This window comes from Quercus robur, chromosome 4 (assembly GCF_932294415.1).
Source record: "Quercus robur chromosome 4, dhQueRobu3.1, whole genome shotgun sequence".
In the NCBI taxonomy this organism is placed as follows: domain Eukaryota; kingdom Viridiplantae; phylum Streptophyta; class Magnoliopsida; order Fagales; family Fagaceae; genus Quercus; species Quercus robur.
The window spans coordinates 42,586,909-42,594,014 of NC_065537.1; the positions used below are offsets into that span (position 1 = coordinate 42,586,909).

Consider the following 7,106-nt stretch of genomic DNA (forward strand, 5'->3'; position numbering starts at 1 on the left):
ATGAGTAGGGAAGAAGAATGCAAACACAAGATAACACGCTGATGTGTTATCGAAGAGGAAACCGAAGTACATGGCGTAAAACCTCTCTGCCGCCCTCCAAGCGGTAATCGATCTACTAGACAATCAGTTGGGATACATGGGTTAGCAAGAGACCCTCCAAGCCTAATCTACCCGATGTACCTAAGCCCTCCAAGCTCCTTTGAAAGCTCAAAAAGTGTGAAAATACAAGAGCTAGTTTAGAACCCCAATTCAAATTACGGCTTGGTTGATTTTACACTAACTTAATACTAAGTGCGGAATAGTGTAAACACAAGCATACAAACACGAGAGCTACTCTAATCCATATTTAAAGCAACATGGCAGTAAAATGAGATGAACAAGAGTAGGGAAGAGATATGCAAACACAAATAACACCGAGACGTGTTATCGAAGAGGAAACCGAAGAACTCGGCGAAAAACCTCTCCGCCACCCTCCAAGCGATAATCGATCCACTAGACAATCAGTTGGGATACATGGGTAAGCAAGAGACCCTCCAAGCCTAATCTACCCTCTGTACCTAAGCCCTCCAAGCTCCTACTCCAACAAGGCTTCTCGGAACCGTGTCTTGTCTAGCTCTCTAGATCCCGCAGCAAGCTCCATGTTGCATCCGCCAACCTTGGCATCTTCCAATGCTTCCCAGCAACACCAAAAACACTCACTACACTCTGAAAAGGTGTGGATTATGTTTGGGTGCAAATCTCCTCTCAAGGTATGATAATGGGAGAGGGAAGGAGAAGAGGCTACAATTAATTCTCACTAAGGATGAGTAGCTCTCTCTTAAAAAGATGGGTGTGTGTGTGTTGTAAAAAACCTATCTAGGGTTTTTCTCTCTAAATGGCCTCACTTACATTTGTGGGTAATGAGAGTATATATAGTATGGGTGAAGGGTAAAAGATTCACACATAAAAATCCTCCAGGCAGAATGTTTCGCGACTGTCTCGCAGGAAGGCCTTACCCGCAAGACACTCGCTAAAACGACAGCCTAGCACGACTCTTCAGCTTCCAGTCATGTGCTCCTCACATGCTCTTTCGCGGCTTAGCTTCTCGCGAGCTTCTCGCGAAATCCACTGATTCTTCATTTAAGCTTGAGTCTTCACCAACTTAATACTAAACACAATACAATAAAATCCCACAAAATACAAGGAACATAATTAGAGCAATTACAACACTTTTTGTCATGGAATAAAGCCAACATAAAACATAATTGTAAATCACAACTTTACATCCTACTCTAACAAGGCTTCTCGAAACCGTGTCTTGTCTAGCTCTCCAAATCCCGCAATACGGCCGATTGCAACCGCCAAAGCCTGGCTTCTTCCAATGCCTCCCAACAGCACCAAAACCTCACTAAACACTCTGAAAGGGAGTGGTAAGTGTTTGGGCTATCAACCTCTCAATGGTATGGAAATGGAGAGGTAGGAATTGAGGAAAACCCACAAGCAATTGTGTAGAGAATTGTGGGTATAACAATCTCTAACTCTCAAGGTTTGTGGCTAGGGTTTTCTCTCAAAAGCACTCCATAACATATGTGGTAATGTGGGTATATATAGTGTGGATAAGGATAGAGTGTATAAGTATTAACAGTTCAGCAAAACAGAATGTTTCGTGAGTATCTTTCGGGAAGGCCTTACCCACGAGACACTCGCAAAACACAATTGTCTCCATCTGTCCTGACTCTTCTCATTCCAGTCATGTGCAGGGCACATGCATTACTTCGCGGGATGCTTACTCACGAGCTACCCTCAAAAACACTTCAGTCTTCAATGCCTTGAGTCTTCACACTCTCTCTCTATCACACACACAACCCTTACAAATAAATTCCACATGAAATACAGGGTACAAAATATTGAACATAATTACAATCAAATTTGGCATGAAATAAAAGCCAACAAAAAAACACATAGTTGTAAATTACAACTTTACACCATCCATTTCCCCTACCAAAAATTTCGAACCATGCTCGTCATCACATCACATAAAGTATTCAGAATTTTAAAAACACTCATAGTGTATGTGGTTATTGCTTGGGCCACTGCCTTGATAAGGATCTCTTTCCCCGCATGTGATAACATCTTCTCTTTCCACCCCAAAAGTTTATTATCCAACCTCTCTTTTAGTTTCCGAAAGGTGTTGCACTTTGATTCTCCCACTAGAGAAGGAAGACCTAGATAAGTCTCATGTTGATGTATTACTTCTGCTCCAAAACAATCTTTGAAGTGGTCTTGAATATCCTATGAAGTATTGCTATTGAAAAATAAGGAAGTCTTTTCTCGATTTAACTATTGGCCAGAAACTTGTTCGTAGGTTTCCATAACTTTCTGTATGTTGGAGCATTCTTCCTTTCTGGCTCAACAAAAAATAAGGCTATCATCAGCAAAGAAAATGTGTGATATTTTAGGAACCCTTTGACATGCAACTACTCCTTTCAATAAACCATCATCCATTGTTTTCTTGAGAAGAGCTAATAAACCCTCTACACATATCAGAAATAAATACGGGGAGAGAAGATCCCCTTGGGACAAACCCCCTGATTGGATATTGTTAGGATTAGTGCCCTTAAATCCTATTGTATGATGCTATGTATGATATTATGTATGACTTAAGATTGTGATTAATAAAGTTATTTTATTATTGTCTGAAATAATGGTAACATGAATATTCGGACATTATCATATAGTCCATGAGATGCATAGTATGTGATTTATGTGATTAAGTCATTGAAGATATAATTCACAAGTTCTTTGTAAACTCAAAATTTTAGTTCGTAGTCGGTGATGAAATTGGGCATTTTATCTGCGAAGATTATAACATATCAACTAAGATAATTTGTCTCAATCATGGAAGTGAAAACTTCTAGTTGATGTGTTGATATGTTTTAAGAGTTAAAACATATTGAACTAGACCGTTGTGAGATTTATTATTCTCCTAACAACTGTCAAATGAATAATAAATCTCACGACTTATATTTACATGAACTCTTAATCCTAAGAGAATAATGGACCTGATCATGGAATGTAGGTTGCTTTGATAGATCAAGAGTGAGATCTAAAGTAACAGTCAAAACCTCAGTATGTTGGGCAGCCACATTTAATGTTGATGGAACATATATTCTCAAGAAGGAATTCATAGTCTCTTAACGGAGATATAAAATATTCCCTTAAGATAAGTTTAATGGGTTCGATTATTCAGAGTGTTAGGCCTAACCACTTTAGTAAGGAATTACTAAAATATATATATTTATGAAATTGGATTTCATAAATATATGATGAATAACTTAAATAGATTAAACTGGATACTCAAGGATTAAGATGTAGTAATCTACAAAGTGGCAGTCTTCATTCATGACTTTGTATTACTATAAATATTTTTTGAAAGGGTTGCATATACAATAAAGTCTTGGGATATAATTTATTAATAATGCCTAGAGTGCAATTATATTTATATTGTGGTATTAAATATAATTAATGGTAACTTTGGACTTGTCAAAAGTTGACAAAAAAGCCCAAGGCCCATTGGAGCTAGAGTCTTATTTGTTCCCTTTTGGTCCCATTCCAAGCCACACACTAAAGCCCAATTTGAAAGGCACAAAAGGCTAGCCCAATTAGATAATCAGTTATGTGAAGAGAAACATACATAATTTTTGTAAGAATATGAAATGGTATGTATGTGAGTGTTAGACACTCTTTCATTCTCTCTAGAACATATACATATAACTGATTTAGAGACCACACTTCTTGGGCACAAGTGGAATTGGAGTGAAGTGAAGATTGAAAGTGTTCTCAAGAACTACTGATCTTTGGTTTCGAAATCACCATACCAAGGTACACTCTCTTATTCCTAAATTCTGAAACTTACTTAGTACATGTTATCAATTGTGAATGAAGTAGATCCATTAATTTTCCGCTGCGTACATTCATATTTCCATCAGATATGTGGCCTTGGGGTCTCCCATTAATTTTGATAGAATAAGATATAGAGCTAACACATCTCTTCATAATATTGACCCATTTTTCATGAAAACCCATCTTGTACATAATTTTTTTCAAACACCCCAATTCTACACAATCATAAGCTTTGCTTATATCTAATTTTACAGCCATCTCACCAACTTTACGCGTTTTCTTCTAGTTAATATGATGCATTATCTCAAAAGCAACTAAGACATAATCAGTGATAAGACGCTCAGACATAAATGCACTCTGATTTTCACTAACGCTCTGTTTGTTTCAGCATTAACGTTTTCTGGAAAATGGTTCATTTTTCAAAGAGCATTTTCTAGAAAACTGTCTTATTTTCCAGTGTTTGGTAACGACATTGAAAATGCGCTTGAGAATATTTTCTGGTGTTTGGTATGCAATTTTTTAAAAATATCTCTTGTATAATTTAAAACATGTATATTATGTAAACTAACTAATATAATCATTATAAATAAAAAACCAAGAATGAATTTGGTTTTCATACTAATTAATCTAAAATTTTGACAATAGATACAATCAAAATTAATTAGTTGTCAAATTTTCATGATCTTTACCACTCATCTTGCTCATATATATAGAAAGTAACGTACGTACACACACACACACACACATATCAACCATTTGTCTACTATGGTCAACTACAAGTGTTCAATATTACTCTAAATTATATATTTACATAATGTACTGCATAATATATCATCACTACATAGTATCTGCTAACAAAAAATGTATTTTTGCCAACAAATGCAATTCTCCTAAACAATTATCATTCATTATATAACAATATTATTAGTCCACGGTAAAGATTGTCCCATGTAAAAACAATTTAGAGCAATATAGCTACTATGTTTAAAATTTTCATCTTTTACTTCTTTCATTCTTTCTTCTTCTTCTTCTATTATTTTTATTTTATTTTATTTTTTTGCACATTATGTACGAAAAAGAAGTAACTTCTGCTTGAAATCCATCAAACCGAAAATTTCTTAAAGAAAAAAGAAAATCGAGCTTAAAATTCAAAGTAAAGAATTGGGATTTTGGTAGAGAGGAATGAAATAATTACCGCTGTAAATTTGTTCTCCTTTGCAAGTTGGAGCTATTGATCGATCAATGAAGTAAAGAAAAATCTAATCAGAGAATTGTGTTACAGAAGGGAAGAGAAACATGGAGAAAAGAGAGAAGAGAGACAGTTAAAGAGAGAGATCTATGGGAAGATGAGAGACTAGAGTTAGAGACGGTGAGGGTGTGAGGAGAGAAAAAGCAAAGGGAAGAGAGAAAAAGTGAGAAAACTTACCATGAGAGAGAGAAGGTGCCAAAAAATTATGTTTCCCACGGCTATAGACGAAGATAATATTTATAGGAGATGCAACACATGAGAGAAAGATTGTTTTCCAAAAAAAAAAATTGGAAAACAGCTTATAGAAAATAAGCCTTATTTTTATTAGAGTTTTCCATTGACCAAAGATAGTTTTCCATTGACCAGGTTTTTTTTGTGCTACCAAACACTGGAAAATCTAGAAAACTATCTTTAAAGAAGGTTTTCCAGCGAAACAAACAGAGAGTAATTATGTTTGGGAAAAGATGTTTCAACCTATTTGTTGAAACCATAGAAGTTATCCTAGAGACAACATTACTGAGACTGATGAGTCTATATAGGGTGATTTTCATTGGGGTTTTTTTTTTTTTTTTTTTTTTTTTTTTTTTTTGAGATGAGCACTACATGAGTTTCATTGAATTTTGGGGGAATAATACCATGGTTTAGAAAATCAAGGAAAGTCTGAGTAGCACACTTACCAACTAAAGACCAATAGTATCGATAAAAAAGAGGAGGCATACCATTGGGGCCTGGAGATTTATTAGGATGCATTTGCTTCAAAGCCTTGACCTCCTCAGCAACTTGAAATTCTTGGACAAACCCCTTGTTCATACTCCCAGTCACCATGGGTTGGATTGCCTCCACTACTGTCGAAGCATTAGTTATTCCATTAAATTTGAAAATATTAGAAAAATAATCAACCACAATAGTCTCAACCTAACGATCATCTTCCTGCCAAATGCCCTTAGCATCACACATTCCCTTCATAGAATTTCTTCAATGTCCATTAGAAGCTTTTTCATGTAAAAAGACTAATGTTTCGATCACCCCCCACCAGCCACATATTTCTTCATTGTTGGTTCCACATCACTGATTCCTTATCCAACCAAATATTCAATGCATGACAAACTCCCTCAATTTGCTCTCTATTGTCATTACCACTACTCTAAACTTCCAAACTCTGTAGTTGTTTTTGTATACCTGCAATCTTACGCCCAACATGGCTAAACTCCATTTTATTCCATGATACAAGCCTATCCCGGCAACTATTTAGGAAAATTAAAAATTGGTAACCACCTAGTCTATACAGACCCTCTTACCAAGCTTCTTGAACCACTTCTTCACATCGTGGATCTCGGTGCCACATTGCTTCAAATCTAAACAATTTCACACCACCCCAAGGTTGGAATCTGATATGTGGAAACTGTAAAGCGAGGAGAGAGTGATTGGATGTGGACATAGCAATATGATGTAAAGTAGCTCCCCTGAAATTTAGCTTGCCATTCATTATTTACTAAAGCTTGGTCTATCCTAGCCCTAATCTGCCCCTCCTCACCATTATTTTTTGACCACGTGAATAAGGGCCCAACAAAGCCCAAATCCTAAAATGCACAATGATGTATGACCCTACGAAATTTGTCCATCTGTCTTGCTGGTCTAATATTGCAGCCTGCCTTCTCAGAACTACCAGCAATCTCATTAAAGTATCCAATGCACAACCAAGGGATTTGATTATTGTGTTTGAGGGACTCAAGTAAAGTCGACGTTTCTTCCATTTTGTTGGTCTCAAGATGACCATAAAAGCCTGTAAACCTCCATACCTTATCACTATTATCATAGTCAATTAATGCATCAATATACCAACATGAAAGACCCCAAACATGCACCTTCGATTCTGGTTTCCAAAGTAAGGCTAGGCCTCTACTCGCCCCATCACTAGAAACTGCTAAACCTTGAGAGTAAGTGTAACCCAACTCATGTTTCAAAAAATTCATCC

At 36.3% G+C, this 7,106-nt stretch overlaps 1 pseudogene; it reads right to left on the reverse strand.

Annotated features, from left to right (window-relative positions):
* LOC126721909 (uncharacterized) overlaps nt 1-6,344 on the reverse strand; it is a 42,407-nt pseudogene extending 36,063 nt beyond the window's left edge.
* Between the last annotated feature and the right edge of the window lie 762 nt (nt 6,345-7,106).